Source organism: Macaca nemestrina, chromosome 8 (assembly GCF_043159975.1).
Source record: "Macaca nemestrina isolate mMacNem1 chromosome 8, mMacNem.hap1, whole genome shotgun sequence".
NCBI classification, from domain to species: domain Eukaryota; kingdom Metazoa; phylum Chordata; class Mammalia; order Primates; family Cercopithecidae; genus Macaca; species Macaca nemestrina.
In genome coordinates, this window is record NC_092132.1 from 38,513,494 (window position 1) to 38,540,247 (window position 26,754).

The following is a 26,754-nucleotide window of genomic DNA, read 5'->3' on the forward strand; positions in this document are numbered from 1 at the left end:
ATCCACAATGGCCATAGTTACCCATATGCTTCTGATGCAAGAAACTGCCCTTCTCAACCCAATGCCACATTCCAGTAGAGCAGCAATTTCTGGCCTCATACAAGACCCTTCCGGAGATGAAGGCTTCCACAAGCCCTGAGCCTATGACTCTCCAAACTCAGCTGATTGTTATGTCTCGGGTTGTAGGGACAGAACCCTGAAGCCTTGGCATGGTCAATGACCTCCTAATTAAAATGGAAGTTGTGCTTCCAGATAGACCCAAACCTGAACCCTCATAGGCATATTCCACCTATGAGAGGAAGAAGCTTCCCCTGTCCTCATTCCCTTGTCATGCACAATGACACCAGAGGAAGGTCATCCCTCTTTGGACCCAATGACCACTTAGGAAGCCCACAGGAGTCCATTGGGTGATCAGAAAGGGTGTTAATACACTTTACAGATATCACATGTGTTGAAGCTCCCTGGAGAGCTTTTACTGTCTATCCCCCAAATGGGATATCCCTGATCAAAGACAAGATCTAAGGGTTACAACAACTGACCAAACTTCAGGTAATCGCCTTAGCACTAGAAGACGACTTGGACAATAAGAAACTCTTTCTGCACATTGTTACAGACTCTTGGGCTATTGACAATGGTCTGGCTAACTGATCCAATTAATGCTAACAGCAACAGTTCCTTCTCTGAGGTTACCCCATTAGAAAGAACTCTGGGAATTCTTTGTCCCACAGATACCTAAAATACACACCAAAGTCACACCTGTCTCTCTGTGCCCTGATGCACGATACGAGGCCTCACTAAGACACTCCTTATACCCTTCAGTTCTAGATATTTTTGATGGTGACCGAGGCATTCATTTTATTTCTCAAAATACTGAGTCCTTCACCAAAACCTTTAATGGAACTTTTACATTCCTTACCAGGCTCAGGGTGCAGGCCTCACAGGATGACAGGATAGCCTACTTAAATTCAAATTTTATTAAATGGCACGTGGCACATTTCCATCATTGATCAGGTATCAGGAATGAATTGTAATAAAGAGTCTGACTCCAGTTTTGGTGTTTGTTCACTGACAGTTTTAAGGCCCACTCCTCCTCTTGCCCCTTTTGCCCCACATCTGGGCAGGCCCATAAGAAAATCTTTTGGTGCCAGCAGGAAATTCAAACCACACAAGTGGCTGGCCCTGCACAAGAACACTCACCCCAACTCCAATCCCTAACCACAATCAAAACCATCACCTCTCACCTCTCGCTTCACTCAAGCCTTTGCAGATTGGCTTGGATTTCTGCCATGCTCTCCCAGAAAGTCCTGTTATGTGAATTAAAAACCTTTCCATACCATCTTGGTGTGTGTGTGGCTTTATCAGTCTGCACATTCAAAACTATTTTGGGTGAGGGGTTGATCCCACTCTCCAGTGGCAAACACAAAACATAATCCTGTAACTTTGGGCACTTGTCTAATTATTTCCATAGGAAAAATTCCTAGAAGTAAAATACTCATGGCTTATAATTTTTAAAAGTTTGCTCTTTACCTAGCAATGTAAACTGAGTATGTTTCTTGTAAATATCAAATAAGATGCGCTTTATCCTTGCCAGTCTCATAGATGAAAAGTGTATCTTATTGTTTAACTTAAATTTATTTGATTCTTAGTGGTGTTAAACATGTTTTCCGAATTATTTCCTGTACCATTTATCTATATTTTTTATTTCATGTACTTTCTATTTATATAATTTGTCCTTTCTTCATATTGAAGCTTTTCCTTTTTAACTCTGAGGAAATTTATATGTTGATGGAAATGTATATGTTGATATTATTCCCTTGTATATACTTACACACAAATATATAAAAATTGTATATACAAAATATAAACACAAAACACACAAAATAGAAAAATACAAAAAATATTCTGTGTTACAAATATATACAAAATAATGTTTGTCAACTGTCTTATTTAACTATATCTATGGATTTTTGCAATAGAAAGGTTTTAAAGTTTTTATATTAAATCCAAAGTCTTCTAGTGTAATTTACTGATACCTTGGTAACCTACCGAGAGATTTCTTTTTTATAATGAGTAAAGAAAATTTTACGTTTCTAATTTGTAGGAGGAGGAGAGATGGTATATTTGGATTTACTGTGATTGCTCCAAATTTCCTTTAACTATTGAGCAAATGAAGGAGAAGAGATCCTTAAATATGCAAAAAAATTCTCATTGACAATATCCAGTTTTTAAAAATCAGGATCCATTGAATTATAGAAATATTGTATGATTTCTCTTTCTCTCTCCAATTTATACTCAAAATAGCAGCTAGAGTGATCCTATTAAATTTTAAATCAGATCTGCACCCTTCCCTTCAAAACCTTTCAGTGGCCTCTGGTATCACTTTGAGCAGTGGTTCCCAACTGTGAGTGGTTTTGTCTCCCAGGGTATATTCAGCAATGTCTAGAGACATTTTATAATTTTCACACTGGGGAAGTGCTACTGTAATCTAATGCATAGAGGCTAGAGATGCTACAAAACCTCATGCAATCCCCAGGACAACCCTGTAATAATATGTCAATAGTGTTCCAATTGGGAAGCCCTGAGTTAGACAAACAGCCAAAGTCCTTGCTACTTGACTTGCAAAGTTCTACAGTATCTACCTCCTGTCTCCAACTGTTACTCTCTAACTCATCTTGATCTTCCTCTCCCTTGCTCTACTCCAGCCATGCTGGCCTCCTTGCCTTCCATTTCACTGGAAGCCAAGGACAGAAAGGTACAGAAACTGCAATGCAGAGGTACTGTCAACATAGTACTCCTTCCCTCCCAGCATCTCTCCTCAAATGCTGCCTTCTCAACAAAGCCTTCTCTGGCCATAGGCTCTAAACTATCTTCCTCCAATGCTTTCTTCTTGTTCTCTTTAGTGATTACCACTAACAAGCTATGTGTTTTATAGCATATATTGTCTTCCTCTGTAATTAGAATATGCTATGGTTTGGTTGTGTCCCCACCCAAATCTCATCTTGAATTGTAGCTCCCATAATCCCCACATGTCATGGAAGGAACCAGGTAGGAGGTGAATGAATCATGGTGGAGGTTTTTCCCATGCTGTTCTCATGATCATGAATAACTATCACATGATCTAATGGTTTTATAATGAGGCATTCCCCTGCACATAGTCTGTCTCTTGCCTGCTGCCATGTAAGATGAGCTTTTGCTCCTCCTTTGCCTTCCATCCTGATTGTGAGGCCTGCCCAGACACATGGAACTGTGAGTCCATTAAAGCTCTTTTTCTTTAAAAATTATCCATTCTCGGGTATATCTTTATTAGCAGTGTGAGAACAGACTAAAACAGAGTATAAGCTCCAAGAGAACAGAAGTATTTTTGTCCATGTTTCCTTTTTTTTTTTCCCTGCTGAATCTCCAGTACCTAGAACACTGCCTGGTGTACAGCAGGTAGTCAGTAAATTACTGTTAAGTTAATGAATTGAAGAATTTCCTAAAATATTTGACACTGTATATTTGCTATATCCCAGGAACTCTGTACCATCCACAATACATAGTTAGAGGATATTTTTGTTTTGTTTTCCAGTGTTAGTTTAGGTGATAAGAGAATTTAAGGAAAGTAATTGAATTATTTAACTGCAGAATCCAATTGTGCTTCAATTATTTGGCTATATCAGACAAAATTTTGTTTTTACCTCAAAACAAAGTACTTTAGAAACTATAAATGTAAACAAAGGATTGGGGCCAGAAAAGATGTAGAGAAACCAACATTCCCACAAATGCCTTTCCTAAATCTACACCAAAAATTCTTTGAAGTTTTCTAACCCTTTTCTAAGAAGACAATTTCTTTTATAATTTTGAAGATTGAGCATATAACAATTGCTTTACTTTGGATAAATTATTTTAACTATATTACTTTATTTCCCAAGACTCATTTTCTACCATTCTGTTCAATTCTAAGCTACTCCTTAGCATTCTGCAATATATAACTTCTAAAAGTATTCAATCCCTACAGATGTCAAAAAAAGGAGATAGGATTTGCTATACAAATATAACCAACTTGTATACTAGCTTCAAATCTGCACTTATATTCCTGGGTCTAAAGTAAAATACTATCTACATGAAGCAAATGAAGTAAGAGCCACAATCAAATAATCATGTCTTGATTCTAAATAGAGTTCTCCCTGGACTATGTCAACAGATAAATATTACAGACTACGTACAGCTTAGAAAGCCTGTGTCTATCAAAGACTTCCATCTCTGTTGACCTATCGTAGAATGGATTGAAAAGACAACTCCCAAAGCTACGTATGTGGAAAATTCGAGGGTGAAAAACATTCTGTGGACTTAAAAAAAAAAAAAAAAAAAAAAAAAAAGTAGATTCAAAGCAAAATGTGAATCTGAATCTCATAAAATTGTCTGCCTTCATCAGCCAGCCAACAGATCAAATAAAGTGTACACCACCCCTCCCTTCTCTCTGATTTTAGGTCATCAGTTTATTAATGCAGGTAGAAATTTTGCATGGCTCAGTGATTTGTACAAATTTGATTTAAAAACAGGAAAAGGGCCCTAGTTTCACTTTGGCAGGAGGACTGAATATCAAGTGAAATACTCATATCTCAGTCCCAAAGTCCAGACTCATAAATGTGAAGGAAAGTTTTATAGAACCAAACTGAGCTCTCAAAGATACTTGTCCAAGTATCCTAAGTTCACAAAGCTGTGTACTGCTTCTTAAAATATAAATTTTAGTCCACATTCTGCTAATGCTTTTTTTTTTTTTTTTTTTTTTTTTTTTTTTTTTTTTTTTTTTTTTTTTTGAGATGGAGTCTTGCTCTGTCATGCAGGCTGAAGTGCAGGGACACGATCCTAGCTCAACCTCCGCCTCCTGTGTTCAAGCAATTCTCGTGCCTCAGCCTCTCAAGTAGCTGGGATTACAGGTACGTGCCATCATGCCCACTAACTTTTGTATTTTTAGTAGAGACAGGGTTTCACCATGTTGGCCAGGCTGGTCTCATACTTCTGACCTCAGGTGACTTGGCCTCCCAAATTGTTGGGAGTACAGACATGCACCACTGTGCCAAGCCAATTTTTATTTCATTTCTTTGGGAGGGGTGGGGAAGGGATACATACAACAGAAAATAGTTGTGAAAGTAACCTCATACCACAAAAAAAACCGTTTTAGTTCAAGCTAGGGACCCAGAGATGGAATTTAAAATCTTCTCCCAGTTAGGTAGGGTTGATCACCAGTGACTGTCAAGAGAGCTGCATTGGGAAGGGGTCTGAGACTGAGGGGAAGTGCATTTAAGTCATCCAGTTACATAAGCGCTCAGTTGTGAGAAGGCTTTAGAGTCAGAGAGATGTGGGTTTGAGGCTTGTTCCTGCCCATTACTAGTTTTTAACCTGGCCACATCATCTGTAAATGGAGATAATGTTTCCTACATCAAAGGATCTTTGTGAATATTACATAATTTCCATAAAATGGGTGACAAGCACTCATGATGAGTGTGCAAAATGAGTGAATACGCACTCAATACAATGACAGCTATTATTTTAGGTTGGTCAAGTCCTCATACAATTGTTTATTGATAACCTGTCTTGTTCCCCAAAGGACAAGAGAACATTTCAGAATGATATGCTAAGTAGTGGTATAAATTTACCTTTGAAAAGAAAGATTGGAGTAAGGGCAAATCATGATAAGAAGATAAGTAAGAGGAGGTCAGTAAGAGGGATTAGCTCCCAGAATATATATAAAAAGTTTTTAATTTTGCTAAAGTTTAGAGAAAATAATTGACTTTAAATCTTCTTACAGGAAGCATGAGAAGGAAACCTGAACACATCATAGATTCACAGGGCCCAAATGTAAAAACACGTTAGTTGTTCAGATGAAACAAAGCCATTCCTAATTAAGCAGTAGAAACATTCATATGGTTAATAGCACAATCAGTTTCACATAGGTCTGCTTCTGAAAATACCTTTCAAAATAATTCAATGCCATTAATGCTAATTCATTTATATATATACACACACACACATATACATATATGTATATATACACATATATACGTATATATGTATATATACGTATATATGTATATATGTAACATATATACATATACACATTATATATACACACACACATGCATAATTCTTTCTAAAGGAATTTTTTTCCTCACATTCTAAAGTGAAGAAACAATATATAAAGACAAATATAAATATGCAAGTATGGTAGCTAATTCTTCCCTCCTTTGATTCTCCTCTCCTTGGACAGAGGCTGGACTCATGGATTCACTTCTAATGAGTAGAATAAAGTTAAACTGATGGTAAAAGTATTTCAGAGATTAGGTCACAAAAAGGGAGGCATTTACTAGTTCTCTCTCACTTGCTTTAGAAGCAGTAGCCAGTTAGCATGATGTCAGCTGCCCTATGGAGTTCACATGACAAGGAACTGAGGTTTACAACCAACAACCAGTGACAAACAGAGGCTTCCTATTGACAGCTACATGAATGACTCTGAAGTAAATCTCCTAGCCCCAGATGACTTTCTGGTAACTGCAGCCCTGACCAACATCTTGACCGCAACGTCATGAGAGGCCCTGAGCTACAACTTCCTAGCTAAACTGCTCTCAAATTCCTAACTCACAGAAATGGTGAGATCATAAATGTTTATTGTTTTTAAGCTGCTAAGTTTTAGGGTACTTGCCTATAGAGCAATAACCATTGTGACTACCTTGAGAGAGAAAGACTTGAAGATTTAAGCTATTTGTAAATTAGTAGAGAATCACAAATTAGTTTCCTACAGATAAGTTTTTTTTTAAGATTTTGATTCTTTCAGCAGGATAAGAACAAATGGACTACAAGACTTTGCAAGCTTCCACTTGTGGAAAAATACAGATATATGCAATTAAATGAGTCTAATTCAAAACATTTTGAGTGGCTTTTCCAGGTCAAAGTGTGTTGTTTTTTCAAGTTCCAATTTTATTTTGAGAGTCGCTTACAGTAACCAAACATATTAGAAGATGATTAGATTAAAATATTTGGTTAAATGTCTATTTTAAAAATAATACATAACAGTTACACAAAGAGAATGACTTGTATGCAGCCATAAATCTGTTGGAAAAAGTAAATGCACTAAATGGTCAATAGACATCCCTCATTGGTTTATCCTTTTAATAAAAATCTTTTATTGATTCTTACTGTGTCTCGTGTTGAGCTAGACAACCCTGGTATAGACATAAAGTTTCAAACTTGGACCAGCTGATTTTTTTTTTTTTTTTTTGAGACAGAGTCTCGCTCTGTCACCCAAGCTGGAATACAATGGCATGATCTCAGCTCACTCCAACCTCCACTTCTTGGGTTAAAGCAATTGTCCTGCCCCAGCCTCCTGAGTAGCGGGGACTACAGGCACCCACCATCATGCCTGGCTAATTTTTGTATTTTTAGTAGAGACAGGGTTTCATCATATTGGCCAGGCTGGTCTCGAACTCTTGACCTTGTGATCCACCCACCTTGGCCTCCCAAAGTGCTGGGATTACAGGCATGAGCCACCATGCCCAGTCAAATCAGCTGATTTTTAACAAAATACTATGAACTAGCTGAACTGCTCCCTTGCCTATAATATTATTCTCAATATCAAAGAGGTCGTCCCTACTTTTAGACCTTAGTTTTTTGCCTGACTGTATAGCATGTGATAGCTATGGCCTTCAGTATGTTATTTTGGCATTTGTCTTATTGTTCCAACTGGACCATACATTTCTTGAGTCCAAGGAGAATATCTTACTAAATGTTTAAGACAGAATAGGATTTAAGTAATTTAATATAAACCTAGTATTTATATAAGTTAATAACTGATGCTGTTTTAACACTATATAGACATAAATTAGAGAGAGAGTGGCAAAGGAAGATAGCAAGATAGATAATAGTGAGATAGAGATATATAGTGTATTATATTTCTTCATTTTCCTTCTAGATAGGCTGACAGTACAATGGAAAGAAATTTAGAAAATTACTTCAGGAAGGACTATTGTGATTTAGCACAGATTGATAAATAATACCTAAAATCAGGAGATAAAGAATAGTTAACACATCTGGGTCTGAATTCTATTGCCTCTACTTACACCTCTGTCACCTAGACACAATAACTTCTCTGAAACGTCGTCTCCTGACTGGCCCAAGAGAGATAAAAGAAATCTACCAATACAGCTGCTGGAAAGAATAAAGAGATGGCACATGTAAAATATTTAGGCTAACTCCTGGCACAGAGTAAGTGATCAATAAATGCTAGCTGATGTTGGTCCTCCCCTGTGATGATACTTTCCAAATTGCATTTAGAAAAATTCAAAGATGGAAATGCTCTGGTGGTGAGAGCTCTCTCCTTTTTGCTTTGGGCTCTGTTTTTTCCAAGATTCCCCACAATTATATCTACTAATCTCCTTGACTGACAATTCCTTGAAACAGGAAGTACTTAAGCCCTATCTTGAAGGGATTGTAGCATTAGGTTATCCCCAACATGAAAAAGTGGCATCCCATTATTCTCAGCAAACTAACACACAAACAGAAAACCAAACACGCCATGTTCTCATTCATAAGTGGAAATTGAACAAGGAGAATACATGGACACAGGGAGGGGAACATCACACACCAGGTCCTGTTGTGGGGTTGCAGACAAGGGGAGGGAGAGCATTAGAACAAATACCTAATGCATCTGGGGCTTAAAACCTAGATGACGGGTTGATAGGTGCAGCAAACCACCGTGGCACATGTATACCTACGTAACAAACCTGCACATTCTACCCATGTATCCTGGAACTTAAAATAACAAAGAACAATTTTTTTCCAAAGAAAAAGTGACATTGCCAGGCTTTCTTCTGATTTTCAGCCTGTTCATTACTTTTTGATGCCCATTCATTTAATTATAGGGCACTTTTGCCTGTCCTCCTGCGACTACATCATAGAAATTTACCCAGAGTCACATCATTGTACTTCTGATTCCATGTTCCACTTCTAGAAATCTCTCCCAGGAGTGTAATTCCTTGACCATGGTACCAAGTCTCTGAGATTGTCTTCACTCTCTCCCAGTGTTCCCTGGCTGTAAGGGTTTAGCCCTACTACACTTGGAAAGTCCATGAATGACCATGCTCTACTCACCTGTGCTCAATCTCCATCCTGCCACCTCTATGAACCGGGACTGCCCACAGGTGAATACAATTTTGAATGTTCACTGTTCTCCAAACAATGCATATAGTTAGCACAGCAAATTCCAATCTGAGGATTTTAGTTCAGTACCCTCTTGCAGACCTAACGCACACAGAAAAATAAGGAGTTAAGGTAAAATTATTTCAGCAACAAGTACAGATGAATCAGAACAGTTTGTTTTTCAACTTTGCTTATACAAGATTCATCATGCATTATATGATTCTACCACTCCAAGTTTAACACCTCATCAGCTAAATATCTACACAGAAGATCTGTCCTGCCTCAGTCTAACTAGCATGTCATTCTGAATACTATCTTACTAGCAGCGCTCTCTCTATTCCCTGAAGTGTAGTGTTCTGAAGCAGGTCAGAGAAATGGTTGTGGCAGTGAGGCAGGGATTGTATAGTAACATGTAAGTGCTGAGTCAGGACTAGGAGTTTAGCTACATAGAGTAAGTCCTAATGTTATCTGAGATAGATGTTCAGAGACCAAGCTGAGTGAGGTCAGAGAATCTCCCAACAACAGAAAGATAATTTTCTATCCACTCCTTACACAACCATCTATGGAACTTTCTAAAACGCAGACACCTTGGCCCTAATCTCAGATATTCAGAATCTGTAACTCTGTCAAGGAGGCAGGAAATGATTGCCAGGTTCTGATTTAAAAAGAAAGTCAGTCTGTTGCCCATACAAAATCGTCAATATCATTGCACTACAGATTGAATATTCATTATAGGGCAGAAACGATCCTAAATGTTCATGGAAAAAATTAAAGCTTGCCCAAAATTGTGCAACAACCCAAGGTCAAAGCTGAGATTCTAAAAATGAAACTCCAAAATACAAAGTCATTTTCAATTCCTACTCTACACTACTTTTCAGTGTTTCTGGCTCTTGGCTGCTGTTGCCATTTACACAATTTAATCTTTGGGATCTGGCCAGGTGCACTGGCTCATGCCTATAATCCCAGCACTTTGTGAGACTGAGGTAGGCGGATCACTCGAGGTCAAGTGTCAGGGGAACCAGCCCCCAATAATCAATGTAGGTTCTTTTCTATTTCACTAAGTGTCAGCCGGTCTGAGAAATAAAGGGAAAGAGTACAAAAGAGAGAAATTTTAAAGCTGGGTGTGTGGGGCAGACATCACATGTCAGCAGGTTCTGTGCTGCCCCCTGAATCATAAAACCAGCAAGTTTTTATTAGTGATTTTCAAAGGGGAGGGAGTGTAGGAATAGGGTGTGGGTCACAGACATCACATGCTTCAAGGGCAACGAAATATCACAAGACAAATGGGCAGGGCAAGGTCACAAGGTCAGGGAGAAACAAGAATCACTAATGAACTTCCATGTCCCACTGTGCACGCATTGTCATTGATAAACATCTTAATAGGGTTCAAGAGCAGAGAACCGGTGTGACTAGAATTCGCCAGGCTGGAATTTCCTAATCCTAGCAAGCCTGGGGGCACTGCAGGAGACCACAGTGTGTTTCCTCCCTTCTCTGCAATTGCATAAGGCAGACACCCTAAAGTGGCCATTTTAGGGGCCCCCAGGAATGCATTCTTTTCCCGGGGCTGTTAATTATTAATACACCTTACTGGGGAAAGAATTCAGCGACATTTATCTTATCCGTTTTCGGTAATAAGAGATATATGGCTCTGTCCTGCCCGGCCTACAGGCAGCCAGACTTTAAGGTTATCTCCCTTGTTCCCTGAAAATCGCTGTGATCCTGTTTTTAAGGTGCCCAGATTTCATATTGTTCAAACACACATGCTTTATGAACAATTTGTGCAGTTAACGCAATCATCACTGGGTCCTGAGGCGACATACATCCTCATCTTATGTAGATGACAGGATTAAGAGATTAAAGACAGGCATAGGAAATTATGAGCATTGATTGGGGAAGTGATAAATGTCCATGAAATCTTCACAATTTATGTTCAGAGATTGCAGTAAAGACAGGCGTAAGAAATTATAAAAGCATTAATTTGTAGAACTAACAAACGTCCATGAAATCATCACAATTTACATTCTTCTGTCATGGCTTCAGCAGGTCCCTCAGTTTGGGGTCCCTGACTTCCTGCTACTGTCAAAAGTTCGAGGTCAGCCTGGCCAATGTGGAGAAACCCCATCTGTACTAAAAATACAAAAATTAGCCAGGCGTGGTGGCATGAACCTGTAGTCTCAGCTACTTTGGAGGCTGAGGCAGGAGAAACACTTGAACCCCGGAGGCAGAGGTTGCAGTGAGTCGAGATTGCACCATTGCACTCCAGCTTGGGTGACAGAGTGAGATTCTATGGGGCAAAAAAAACATCTTTGGGACCTTAGAATCAAAACAATTCAGCAGAAGGCTCAGCTCAACCATTTCTCCAAAAGTACTTGGCCTAAACATAACCAAGACAGGAGACAAAGAGTATTAGATCATGAACCTATTCAATTCTTTCTCCATGTCAGCTTGCAGTAGAGAAATAGACTCAACATGAAAAATTAGTCCAGTGCTGCTTTCCCAATAGGATGCTAACATTTCCCCATATTTCCCATAACATTCTTATAGCAGCCACATAAAACACTAGAACAAAATGTTCTGAAGCTCAAACTAGCTAGGTTTGCTGACATTGTGTTACTGTGTATGCATATGAGCGTGTGTGTGTGTGTGTGTGTATTATAAAGGTATTTTTTAACCTAAAGCAAATTTAAATCCATAAAATCAAGGCAATGCACCACAAAGAGCTAAAATTGGAAGTAGAATTTGCCATAATCATCATCTTCAGAATTCTCCAGCATGGAATAGGTTGTTTATTAGTTTGTTTAGATGAAAAACAAATTCTATCTGAGCAGGCACTAGAGAAAGAGGCTCAGCTACTTATAGTGTGGCTACTCTCAGATTTCAAGGGCCCTAAATACATGCACAACCTAAGCAGAGAAAAATTCATCACCATTACTGCTCCAACCCACTAATATGCATCATGTAAATTGGAAGATAATCTGGACTTTTTCTCCAGCCATTAATGGGATAAACACATGTGCTGAATTGCCCGAAGAGACGAATGAATGTAGAGCATAAGCAATGTTAGAACACTTTTGTCCCAAATTTATCCTGCCCTGTGTATCCATCCACTCCTGAAGTGAGATGTCAAGACAAACATATCAATCTGTCTTGGAAGCAGCAGCCAGCAGCACTGTGAGCATCCAGTAGTCTAATCTGTTCAACTTGACCATGAAACAAAGCCGCTGGGGCTTCTCCCAGTTCCATGTCCTAAGCCTGTCTCCTCTCTGTTAGTGATCACATTTCCCCCATCTGTGAAATCGATAAAAACTGTCATTTTGTTCTGCAAGGATGAGATGATGATTAATTATTTACTGTCTGTCAAAGGAGCATCAATTGCTCTGGGGAAAATATCCAAAACTGTTATGAATAGTAATATACAGAAATGTGCCCTCCTGCTGTTTTCTTTCTTGGCCAATTGGCAGCTACTAAAAGATTAAGGGCTTCAGAAAATATTGCCCCAAAGTCCCAGCATTCCAAAAATGTACAGTCAGAGCACAAAATATTTCATCTGGTTTTTGGTGTGAATACAAATTCTCTTATTCTCTTTCTCTCTGAAAGACCCAATTCATGATGGATCCTTTGTCTCTAGAAATAGAACATCCCAAAGTGTGTCAAGCAGTTATTTAGGCACAGTTTTTAGAAATCATAGAGAAACCATTTAATAGCTTGAGAGTGTTTATTAAACTTCCCACCATTAGTAAGCTTAGATTCTCATGGGCATAGAATGCTTCAGGAGAGTAAGTTGGAGACAGGAGTATGTCCCATGACTGCTAAATGACCTCTCCCCTCTTTTACGGTCTGACACCTGCTGTATTAGTGTGATACACAGTGTGGAAGGTTCACAGGGCTTAGACAGAGGCTGTTTGAACATGCTTTATGTGTGACCACAGACTCCTAAAGACACACTGCCTTGCCTACTCAATTCATGTTTAAATCTGGGTTTCTTTTTAAGAAAAGTTTAGGTTCACAGGAAAACTGAGCACAAAGTATAGAGTCCCCATATACCCCTGTCCTTACCTGCCCCCTGCCCTCCCACACACACACAGTATTCCTCACTATCAACATCTCCACCACAGTAGTACATTTGTTACGGTCAGTGAACCTACATTGATGTCATTATATCCAAAGTCTATCATTAACATTAGGTTTCACTCTCGATCTCATACATTCTATACGTTTAGACAACTGTATAATGACATGTACTCCCCAATGTAGTATGAGAATACTTTCACTGCCCTAAATATCCCCTACAAAGAAATCTCCCTATTCATCCTCACTAACCCCTGCCAACCACTGATTGTTTTCATGTCTCTAGGGCTTTGCCTTTTCCAGAACATCTTGTAGTTGGAGTCATACAGTATGTAGTTTTGCAGATTGACTTCTCCTGAAGTGAGATGTCAAGTAACATGCTTTTAATGTTCTTCTATTTCTTTTCATGACCTGATAGTTTATTTCTTTTTAGTGCTGAGTAATATTCCATTGTCTAGATGTCCCACATTTATTATTCACTTACTGAAGAACATTTTGGTTGCTTCCAAATTTTGGCAATTATGAATAAAACTACTATAAACATCCATGTGAGGGTTTTGGGTGGACATGAGTTTTAACTTATAAGTACCAAGAAGTGTTATTGCTGGATTCTATGGTAAGATTATGTTAAGAAACTGCCACACTGTCTTCTAAAGTAGCCCTCATTTCTTTTTTTATCTGGGGGAAAATTGTCTTGGGGCTCCAAATTTCTCCTGTTTATTACACCATTATACTCAAAGAATGCCTCTAAACAGAAGTTGGCCTCTGGCTGGGACACTTCTAATATGGTTTGGCTCTGTCTCCACCCAAATCTCATGCCAAAATGTAATTCCCAATGTTGAGGGAGAAACCTGCTGGGAGATGGATTATGAGGGTGGATTTCCCCCTTGCTGTTTCTCATGATAGTGAGTTCTCATGAGATCTGGTGTTTCTCCGTGGTTCTCTCTCCTGATCCGCCAAGTGAAGAAGGTGCTTGCTTTCCCTTCGCCCTTCTGCCATGATTGTAAGTTTCCTGAGGCCTCCGAAGCATGCTTTCTGTACAGCCTGTGGAATTGTGAGTCAATTAAACCTCCTTTCTTTGTAAATTATCCAGTCTCAGCTAGTTCTTTATAGTAGTGTGAGAACAGACTAATACAACTTCCAATTCCTTCCTTCCTTCTCCCATCTCTGAGCAAGGCCTCTGGAAGAAGATGCCAGCAATGAACCATGCACCACTAATTAGGTGGTCAAAAATCACATCCAAAAGCTTCCATCATGTCAAGAAGCAGTCACATCCCAATCACAGTTCAGTCTGTGTGTTGTATTTACTGGCAGGAGTTTTTCCTATACCCAAACTAATGTTTCAGGTTAAGATTTGCAAAAATTCTTCATCTATTTGCCTGTTGGGTTGTCAGGTAACTCACCCATTAGTGGCTGGTTATCGTCCATCAAGCTCTTCAGGATTTTCTCAGTTTGAGAAACACATTGCTATCATCAGCTACATTGAAGGGTCTGGAGCTAGAAAAAATCTCTAGTTCACTATCTATAGATGCAAGCCTCCATATGTTCACAATTCTTAATTGAATAAATAAATGGATGAACAGAGTCACTCTCCATCACCACCCACAACACACAAACATGGATATGTCTTCCCTTTAGAGTGGATATGAAACTAGGCCTCATAAAACTTAGAAACTAGGCCTCATATAGAAAAAATTAACACCAGGTGGCTCTGGATAGGGTCCCACCCTGCCTCGATAGGGACCCACCCTGATAGGGTCCCACCCTGCCAATTCCGGGAAACAACCTCATGGGGTCCCACCCTGCCAATTCCGGGGGTCCCACCCTGCCTCGAAGTTCCCGGAATCAACAACTCCAGGAAAAAAAAACCTCATAAGGTCCTGCTCTAACCAATTAGCATAAGACACCTTGCTCAGGCCATAGCTAGACCCAATCATTTTGCGCCTTAAGCTTTGTTTGAATTTCGCGCCATAAGCTGTGTTTGAACTTGTGTTTGCCTATATAAACAGCCTGTAACAAGCAGTCGGGGTCCCAGGGCCAACTTAGAGCTTGGGACCCTAGTGCGCTAGTAATAAATAACTCTCTGCTGTGAATCTCGTGTCGGTGATCCTTCGCGGCGACCCCTGCCCAGGAGGGAATCGACAGTTCGGTTCCAACAGATACACATGCATTCTCTTATGCACTCCAAGAAGCTCCACTGAGACTGACAGGCTCACAAACAAGGACAAAGTAACAAATCATTGTCACTTAGAACTGCCCAAGATTGTTAAACATATATAATTGCCAGAAAATGTCAACATGTTAATTCCACAGTCTAGAGAGATAAAGTAGTAAACCTGAGAATGTTCAAAGTAATAACACACTGTAGGTTATAGAGTCCACATCATAATTAGATGGCCTCTGATTATCCATGAATAAAGCAAGCTATAACTCTGGAAATCAGGATGAGTAAACTTCAATTCTTTGGTTGGCCTGGATTGTGAAAATGTAAGGTACAATTGTATTTGATGAGAATTGTTTTGAGAACTATCTTGTTAACATAAGTTAAAAAGTCCTGTGTTAAAATTGCACTTGTGAATAACATCTAGAAGATTACAGCACATGGCATCAGTCAGGGGCCTAACAGTAACCATTAGGCACAAACTAGGCATTGATGAGAGCTCAATAATGAGTTGCTATGTACAGCCTAGAGCAGAGTGCAGTAGCCGAAGGCTATAGCGGAGCCATTACCACTCACAAGCCAAAAGGTGCACAGGAAAGGGGAGGTTACTGGGATCCAAAGAGAGTTGTCTGTAAAGAGGTTGCGGGACGGAAGTCCGTGACTTCCAGAAACAAAAAGCAGTCAACCTATGGCAGTAGGTCAGGGAGGAAGCTGGGGGGATAAACACTCACCTCCAATCTTCAATACCCTGCCACTGCTTCTCCTGGTAGAGCCTAAAGGATGACAGAGAGCAATGTGGCCTGTGATACAGAGGTTAGCCATAAGGATCTGTTGTCTCAAATAAGTTGAAATCTACATGCTCTGTTTCTTATGAGCATGATCACAGCTCCTCGCCTTCATATTCAACTGCTTAACTAACCTTTTGGTTTAATCACAAAGGAATGTAACTTTTAACCATAAAGTTTTTAATAACCACAAACCTTATGAAACATTTGTTATAGAAAGCCACTCTCAACCATGTAAATAAAAAATGTTTGTTTTCAGAAGTTAAAGTTACACACGTAATTTATAAGTGTGCTCACCAGCATCACTCTTATAATCAATCCATCCCTCTGTAAATGAACTCATCCTTCTTGTGAATTCTCTTTTAAGCAGGGGGTTTTCTGGCTGGCTAACTTCTCTAGCTGTAGAAAGAAAAAAATATCCATCTCACCTCTAAATTGATCTAAATATATCACAAAGTTAATTTGCTTTCTCATACCAGAGAATCTTATATCCTGATTAGAGAGTTTGTCCTCCGATAATTATGTAAGTCGTGGTCATAATTACTGGACCTCGAAATAGAGAAAATTCTACATTACCAAGATTTTATACACTATATTGTTTCTAACTTAAAATCACCCAAATAAAAATGACTCCAGACCTTTGCAGAATATTCAAAGCAATTACCTGGGGCTGGGGAAACAACAGGAAAATCTGTATGTATATCTGTTCAAAACTTATCTGCAGGTAGGAAATGTCAGTGAAGGGAAGAAGCAAAGATCCCAAGTGTTCAGTGTGTACTGCTGTTCTCTCTGCACTTGACCCTTGGGTCTTACATTAGCCCTATGATACTAGGACTCTGGAAAATTAACTTAATAACACTCCTTAACATATATTCATCCAGGACATTTTGAAAATTTTCTAGGCCTCGAGACAACCCAACCAGCTGTTATTGGAATCAAGCATCTGTTTTTACACTTTAATTTTTTTAATGCTATTTGCTTTGTATACTTATATGTAACAAAATAAAAAAGAATTTATTCTACTAAGTAGTGTAGCTAAGCAGGCAGCTGTGGGTCAGTTCTAGAACCTTTTCTATGAGACTTGCCCCGAGCTTTGATGTCATTCTCCAATGTCTCCTGAATCCAGGGCCTGTATCCTAAGTTTTTAGGAAGAAGCTGATGGGGGGGAGGTTACCAATGCATTTGCCCAAAGTCAGCCTGAAACTTCATTTTTCTTCCTCCAGCCTCACCTGCACCTGATCCTGTACAAGCTGCCCCAGTCCCTTCTAGGTAGCCAATACTAAACACCAGTCTGTTTTCCTTTTGCTCATAGAATTACATATACACATGCACATTTACATATACCTAGGGAAGGAAAATTGTTTTACAAAAATTATTTTCATATTATTTTCTCTACATCTATCATTTTGCACATAGAAATCTCTTTTTTCTCAAGAGAGTTGACAGATCTAACTAATTCTTTGGTCACATATACATATTTGATGCATTTAATCTTAAATTCTACCCCACCTAATAATATTGCCATTCTGTCTCTTTGTTCGCCTTTGTCTGGCTTCTCTTTTTAAACTTTCTTCATAACTTTCAGTGTTTCATTACTGACTATATCTGGGTTTTTTTTTTTAAGTCTCTCAGTTTCAATTTTTCAATAAGAGAATTTGGCCAAGTCACGTTTAACATAACTTTTATTTACTTTGTTTTATTCCTTACATCCTACGGTTTAGTACTGTTTTACTTTGTTGTTGCTTCTTTAATATTGCTTACACTATTTTTTTTTTTGCTTGCTTTTGATTTTGCTATTTATTCCTTCTTTTCCTTGGACTTAATATGAAATTCTGTAGTTTTCCATTCTATGAGTATTTACTTTCTCTTTTCCAACTTCTTACATCTCATTTATCTCTTTTTATATGAAACCAAAATAACAACTGTTTTCCTGACTGAGATGTGTTAATTCCCCATGATGATGATGATGATGATGATGATGATGGTGGTGGTGGTGGTGGTGGTGTTTTTTTCTTCCTAGGTAAGAAAAAAGCCTCTGAGAGACTGTTCTTTCTCTGTTCTCCCTCTTAGTGATGAACTCTGTAGAATGCGCCTCCATCCTAAGTTTTGGTGAACATTCAGTAACTGCAGTTTTTCCTTTCTGCATGTCCCTTCTGCTTCAACAATTTGTATTTAGCACTTAAAACATGCATTCCTTGTTATCACTACTATTTTAATATTTAATATTTATAAATATATAATATATATAAATAATATATTATATATATTATAATTAGGTAATTATATTATAATATATATAATTTATAAATACATATAATTTATAAATATAAATAATATTTAATATTTATAAATATTTTGTATCCCCTTGGTTATATATTTTAGGTACATTTTATACATTTTAAAGTTTATTGCTTGCTTGCTATTCTTTTTTCGATTTATAGTCACCTATGTGGAAGTTTCTTTTTTTTTTTTTTTTTTTTTTTGAGACAAGGTATTCCTCTGTTACCCAGGCTGCATTGTACAGCACAGTCAAGGCTCACTGCATCCCGAACTTCCCAGGCCCACGTGATCCTCCCACCTCAGCCTCCCAAGTAACTGGGACCACAGGCATGTGCCACCACTCCCAGGCTGGAGTTTCCTTCTGATGAAAGATTTATTTTTTTTTTATCTTTCCCATTTGGGGTATATACATGACATATTTTCTGAATTCTCACAAATCCATGCATATCTTTCTTTTCCTTTAGCAGATGAATTATATCCACATTCCCAGCTTATAGCCCTTTCTTCCTACTGGTCTACAGCCAGTTAGTCCACCATCTCTTTGCTTCCAGAATTCAAATCCCATTTTTCTTCCATTGTAAGTACGTTATTATTATTTTTTGTTTTGCCTCTTTGGAAACTTGCCAGATTTTCTCTTTGCATCTTTTACCTTCTCAAAAATTTTATCGGCCTATTCTTCACATTTCTTAACTTTTTCTATTATCTTTTACATTTTCCTGAATTTCTTCTAATGACATAGTAAGGACTATCCCAAACTAAAATTTTTTTAAATTTTAAATTATTTTTTACTTATCCTATTCTTTCAGCATGTTGCCACACTCTTTCTGTTCTCTTCTTCTGACACTTCTTAAATGAGAAATGTGCAACTAATGTCTGATGTCTGCACATTCATCCACTGTCCAGTTCATGGTAAGTGCATACTGTTTCTCATGTACTCTTCCAGGGGCTGGGGATTCGGTCATACATTTTAGAAAGACAAAAATGCTTGCCCTTATGAAATTTGCTGTCTTCATTTTATTATCCGCCATTCACTCTTCTATCTACTGAAATCTGCTTCCATCCTTCTCCCCAAACAGGGCTAATCTAGCAAAGATAGAGAATGAACTGCAATTGCCAAACTCATGCCTAAGGTTTCAGTGGCATTTAACACTTTTCTTAATGTCTTCTTTCAACATGTCCCTTTTTAATTGTATGTATTTAAGGTATACAGCATGGTGTTTTATATACATACGCAGCATAAACTTCCATCGTCACTTTGGGGGTGTGTGTGTGTGTGGTAAGAGCACCTAAAATTTACTGTCACAGCAAATTTTCAATATGCAATACAATATTATTAACTACATTCTTCATGTTGTTCATTTGCACCTATCAGGATGCTTTCCATTTCAAACAAAGAAAAACTTGAATAAAATTGTTCTAAATAATAACAACATATAAGTCAACGTGAATGAAATTTCCAGACAAGGCAGAGGTCAGAGCTGATTGGATTAGGCAGCTTGTCCAAGGACCTGGTTTCTTTCCTTCTATCTGCATCTCTGGTGTCAGTTTTATCCTATACTGTAACAGTTCCAAGTTTCACATTAACATGTCACACCTTTTAGAATGAACAGTGTGTCTTTCAGAAGATATTTTTCCCCAGAAACCTCCATCCAGCAAATTTCCCATCATGTCCAATTAAATTCAATTAGATCTTTTGCCCCTCCCATCCCAAAAATGCCATATTACTTAGGCTTGGGTTATTTGAATTAATCATTATGGCAGTGGTATAAGGTTAGTCTGAATGGCTGTATAAACCATGGCTCATCCCTAGATCTAAGTTTGAGACAGATTCCTATGGAATCTCGGCAACATAACGGGAAGATATATGGACACCCAGACAAAAACCTGGGCACAGTTAGGAACGGGAAAGGGGAAAATTATTGCTCAGCTGACCACGGACAAAGGCCAATCATTATTACCCTCTCTCTCTCAGTTTCCTTCTTGACCACGAAGTAAACGTTGTGGCTTTCTAGAGTTCCATGTACAGCAGTTTTGGGTATTCTCATCCACTACTCCATGGCTTTCACTACCAGCTCTATGATGGACATTCTCAAATCTGTATCTGCAATTTCAGTTTCTGCCCTAGAATGAAATACATATTTCTAATTATAAGACAATTATCTTGGCTCATCAGTACTTAGGACTTAACTTGTTCTATACCTGCATCAACATCATCAGTAATCCAAGAGAGAAGCCTAAGAATAACCTTTTACTAATGATCATCCTTTCTGTTGGTAATCCTTTCTCCAAAACTGGGGAGCTTCTTATTCTCTGCACCAAGTATTTGAAACTTCTTTCTCAATGTGCATCTTGTCTATCCTCATGTTACAGTCATTCCAGCACCTGAGACTTTCATCAAGAGTACATTTAAGGTTGAGCCTTTGCTCCCGACTATATGTTTTGTCCTAAGGACCCATCAATTTTCACAATATCAAGGCAACATGGTTAACCAGCTTAGCAGTATGGGAAGGTTGATGTCATTACCCTTCGTTATTCAGCCTTCCTTGGAGTCTTGACAAGAGTTAATCAGCTGGAAATACCTTACTCTTTCATGTCTTTGAGTCACTGTCTATTCTCCATGCCTGAAATTTTCTTTCTACTTGTGCTCTTAGGTAAAGTCTTCCTTGACTCATCCTCAATCCTAACAGAGTTACTGACTCTATCTTTCCAGATATCTTATACAGACCTAATCCTCTGTAATAAACATTATCTACTATTGTCCAGATGCGTTGCATCAAAATTATTCAGTTTGTCTATCTTCACAGCAGCGAGCAATATCCTTGCAGGGTAAGTAAAGATAAGCAAAGATGCAAAAAATACTTTTAAGAATGGAAAAAGGGAGGGAAGAAGGAATGTGTTGCATAATAAACAATGATCTATATTGTGCCACTTGTAGAATTTGCCTTCAATTTTCAGGAGACAGATTTTACATAGGGAGAAAAGAGAATAATTTCAGCATCAAACAAGGATCTGAATCAAAATTCTTCTATTAAGCACAATGTGTACCAGGGGCCCCAGAAGAGCCAAATTCATTTTCTTTCCAGGTCTAGCCTCAGTAATTTACAAATGCAGACAATTCTAATCAGTCAGAAATTTTAGATTGGCTCTAAGCACTATGGGATATGCAGTTCACTGAAAATGTTGCCGTTCAAATGAAGCATGTTACATTGGTAATATATACCTGGTTTCATGTGCCATAGCACAAATCTACATAGGCACTAAAATAGACACAAAAATCACAAGAGGATAGCAGATATCTCTCTGCCCCATTTAACAAACACAACTTTTTCTTGTTTCTTGGAGATTGAGCTCTTGTTTCACTTTTTTATTGCCTATCAATCAGCTTGAGAAGGCATCTGCAATTGTATTTCGTTCATGAAGACATAAATCCTGGCAGCAGCAGCCTACACACATCGAAAAGCTCCATTCTAAATTACCTTTGTCAGACTGTATAGAAAGTAAAAGGCACACTTCAGTCTTATTTGATTAAACAGGGGACATACTAGCTAGCCTGAAAATGGAAAATCCTTTTCATTGACATGCTCCATTAACTGCATTTCACTGGAAAAAAAAAAATATATCTCAGTGCACTTCTTTACCTCTGCTCCTCTAATTGCTACTTACAAATTCTTTTTTCTCAATCATGCTATCTCCCATAAATCAGGAAGCAAAAGCATTTGCAGCTGAGTCCCTAGCTGTTATTTAACATGATATGCTGCAGTGCCACTATTATGCCAAAAACCAACAATATACCAGTCGCCATGGGAACCAGGGCATGAAAAGGTGAAAGTCCTCCCTTACACAAGATGGGTGGGACTTTTATGGAGCCATGTGTCCCACCAACATTATGAGCCATACTATTCTGGCAAAATTCCTTAGACTCAGCTGATTCCCAGTCCCAGAGAAGTGTTCATCCATCCTGCATTTCCTGATATTTAACTTGCAATTGGTCTACACCTCCAAAGGAGATAAATTATAGGGTAATCATTCATATTACAAATGGGGTTTTCATTATACATTCACTTCCAAGAAAAATAGCATATGACAAAACATTAAAAGATCAACTTATAAAACAGAGCAACTGAGAGTTATTACTACCATTAAATTAGTATATTTCATTTTACAAAAGCACTGATTGATCTCAAGGTTCTATACTGTACTTCCCAATTCTTATGGACACATTCAAGATTGATAATTTCAAAGTTGGAAAATGTGGTCACAATGTTAAAGGTTGATCAGAAAAAAATATCTCTATAGTTATAAATCAGTGGGAAGGAATTATTTCATTTTCCAGAATATTAATTCACATAGTGATTCTGTGATAAGACTTGTTTTAGTGAGGAAAACCTATTCTAGCACATGCATTCATACCTGTGCCCCCTACATACAAGGAGGGAGCTCCCATATAATTCTGTTCTCCAAATATTTCTTGCTCAGCCCTCTCCATTTCTATCTTATTTACTCTGCTTTGGCCTCGTGAAAACAGAAAATTTCAGTTACAAGGGAAAAAATAATTGGATTTCTACCATAAGGAAAATATTTCTTTAGAGGAGAAGGCAAAGAAATATATAATGACTTTGGATAAAAGTCAACTCAACTGTACATATGGTATTGAATGATATGACTCATTTCTTTTTCTGCAAAGTTTTGTCCATGATTTCAAGAACTGAGCTGAAGTTCTCTTTTGTTATAGTTCTATAAAATGGAAAGTAAAAATTGGTGCACAAATGCATTGCTGGTTACCAGAGTAGACAAATCTTTGCCACACATGTTGATTTCATTGTGATTCAAATGATTGCTAACAGTCTTGAGTTCATTAAATTTAAAACATATTTTATGGAATATTTTGTTCCTTCAATCTGAAAACCATGTGTGCTTTAATAAAAAATTCAGTTCAAGAGAGTTCAATTCCATTTCAAACTATTAACATTTAAGTGAATTTCTTGATGTTAAGCAATAAAGTCAGCTAAACCTGCAGAATAATGTTGCATGAGATGTTTTGCAGTTAATGGGAGGCCAGAGTTAGAATTAGTGTCCTATTGAAGGAGTGGAAACATTTGTCTATGTACGCCAACAAAGTAACCATGAAATTTTGGAAGATAATGGTGGATTAGCGGGTGCAGATTTATTGCAAAGGGTCTTCAAATGATTTGGCACATTTATTTTGCTCTTTTTATGACTAAATACATATGTCTCTCACATATATCCTTTCCAGTTGTGTATATGTTTGTATGTGTGTCTATGTGCATTGTTATAATAAAAAATAAATTCATCTAATAGGATAGTTTTTCAAGTGTTTTTTAAAGTAAATCATTTCTTTCCATGACTGTTCAAGTATCAGTTGAGCTCTAAAGATATCAAAATATATTATGCTTGAAATAATACTAATAAGATAATGTTTATTGAGCACTTACCATGTGCCAGACATATTGCTAAAGACTGCTTGCAAATCATCTCATTTAATCCTCAAAACAATTCTAAGAAGTAAACCTCTACCATACCTCAGATCTCTTCCAAGGTCATATATGTATATATACATGTATATACATACACACATACACACACACACACACATGCATGTTAGGTTGGTGCAAAAGTAATTGTGGGTTTTGCCATTACTTTCAATGGCAAAAATGACAATTACTTTTGCACCAACCTAATATATGTATGTGTGTATATATATATACACACACATATATATGTGTATATATACTTTTTTTGTGTATATATGTGCGTGTATATATGCACATATATGTCTTTATAAATGATAATAGACATATTTATTATTTAGAAAAGAGTGCAAAAAACAGGCTACCCTGAGAGATTTTTGTTTCTAATTTTATCCTCTCAAAAAATAGGCATCCTAGAAGATACAGGGGGAGAGAAATATCATCTATTTGTACCAGAGTCGAGACTAAACAATCTGTAATTGTATATGCTAGAGACTCAAACAGTCTAGGTATTAAACATTGTGCCAGGCCCAATCAGGCAAAACCAAAAACCCAAGAGGCAAGACCTTTTGCTTGCAGCAGTGTGATATATTATATTATTTATTCAAAATATTCACTGTTCCTCAGTGGGAGGATTATACATCCCCCTTCTGCTGCTAAGAGGTTTCGCCATGTGACTTGCTTCGGACAATGAAATGTGAACAAAAAGTGATATGTCCCTTCTCGGCAGAAGTTTACAATTCAGCACGAGTCGTCATGATTCCATTTCCCCTCCGTTATGAGCCTTGCAATATCCCTGACAGAATCTCCATCAGCCCGGATCCAGTTATGAAGACAACAGATGGCAAAGCCTCAACCAGCCCACGGTGAACATATAGATGTAAATGAGAAATAAGCTTTTATGGTTTAAAGCCTGTAAGTTTGGGGGTCATTTGTTATGACATATTAACTTCCTACACCCCAATAAATACAAACAGTATAGGACAGATCTTAAAAGAATGGTATAAGCAAACTGCCTGGCCTCTAATCAAAATTCTACCACCATTATTTATGCTATTGTGATTTGGTTCGAAAAACCTGACCATTGAATTAGCGAAAGTGAATGTATAACAAATTTAATTTGATTCCTTAAATATTCTCATTGGCTAACATGCAAAAACAAGTAGGGTGATTTAATGTAGGGTTTACATTAAGCAAGGTAGATTACAAAGTTCATACATCTCAAAGGTACCTGTCAAAGTTTTTCCTATATATATAACCATTTAAAAGTTTTTAATTCTGACTCTGATGACCTAATTCCTTCTAAGAACACATGCATAATAGCATCTGTTCAACATTTGAATTGTTTATCAGTTTTTTTCTCCCTTTGCATTACTGGAATAACAACACTAATATTTTTTCATTTCTGCTCTTCATACTTTGGAGTCCATATTCAGAAAATAATGGTAGGTGATTTTTTTATCTGTCATTTTGGCATAGTTGATCATTCCTTGTCACTGTTTATTGCACTTATAAATTTTGATAAGGAAAAGTAAAACATTTGTTCAGGCAATTATACCGTACACGCTTTCAAAACGATTTGAAGTTTCTTACAGAAATATAGATAACACAACAGGCTCAAAAACAAATCCAAGAACGAGTACAAAGGAGAATAAAGGCTAGCCAATTAGATAAATTTAGTACACAAAATTGAATTCCACGGGATATTACATGGTTACTAAAATGCTTTTCAAATCCAGCTTTGAGATTCCTAGTGTCCAAAGCAAAAAGAGAAACAAAATTGCTTATCAGACATATAATGTCCAAAGAATTTTAAAAGGAATCATTCAAAAGCAGCATAACTTTTCATGTCATGGAAGTAGGTCAGACATTTCTTCTGTGGGTCAACATAAAAGAGAAAATGTGACATATAATCCTTAGCAATGTCTTTATCAATATCCCTACAAACGCAACAGCAATGTGTTCATCAATAGCCCTACAAACCCAATAGCAAAAATACAGGAAATTTTTCACTCTGCATTCTATTGGAGTTGCAGTTCATTTTAGGACTTGAGGAAATATTCAGTCCAAGCTGATAAATTCTTCCATGATTTTCCTTTACATTAAGCTTATGGAGCCATTTACACAATGTCAGATTCTTTATGTACAACATTCCAAGTGGCATTTCTGAACTAAATACAAAAATTAAGATTGAAGCATGGGTCACTGTTGAAGATGCACTGTGGTCTGTGTACTACAGTTTATTCAGGCCTACGTGTTAGAAAAACATTCTGATTTATCTCCTAAAGAGCTTTGAATAAGCAAGATCATATTTTTATTCAGTCCAACAATCTCTACATTTCTTGCCATCAACATCATTTTCTATTGTCATATACAATTGCTTAGTTTTTTTAGATTTTCTGAAACCAGTCTTCATTTTATAACTGCCATCACTCATTTGTGACTTCACTTAAGGTGACAATCAGGTGAAACTAGCACAGGATACTCTGTTCCTAAGTAAGAGTATAACTCCTTAGGGAAACACCCCACTTGAATTAATATAGAGATTTCACAACGATATTACCATTGGCACTTCTCTTTGACTTTGCTTATCTTTCTCTTAGGCTGGTGCAAAAGTAATTGCAGTTCTTGTCTTTTCCTTGATGGCAAAAAACCGTGATTACTTTTGCACCAACCTAATAGGTATGTCAGTGGTGGTTGTAGTAAAACTGGTCCTCATTGAAGAGTATTAACGAGTACAGTCTAGAAAAAGGAAAAAAAAATCAGCAAAATAATGAATTGCCTTGAGTAGCTCTTT

At 37.6% G+C, this 26,754-nt stretch overlaps 1 long non-coding RNA gene across 1 annotated transcript in view; it reads right to left on the reverse strand.

The window, feature by feature from the left end:
• LOC105475996 (uncharacterized) overlaps positions 1 to 26,754 on the reverse strand; it is a 239,627-nt gene that overhangs the window by 63,993 nt on the left and 148,880 nt on the right. Inside the window, exon 2 of the long non-coding RNA XR_983771.3 lies at positions 9,127 to 9,276. This is a non-coding gene — a long non-coding RNA (uncharacterized lncRNA). The remainder of the gene's footprint in view (positions 1 to 9,126; positions 9,277 to 26,754) is intronic.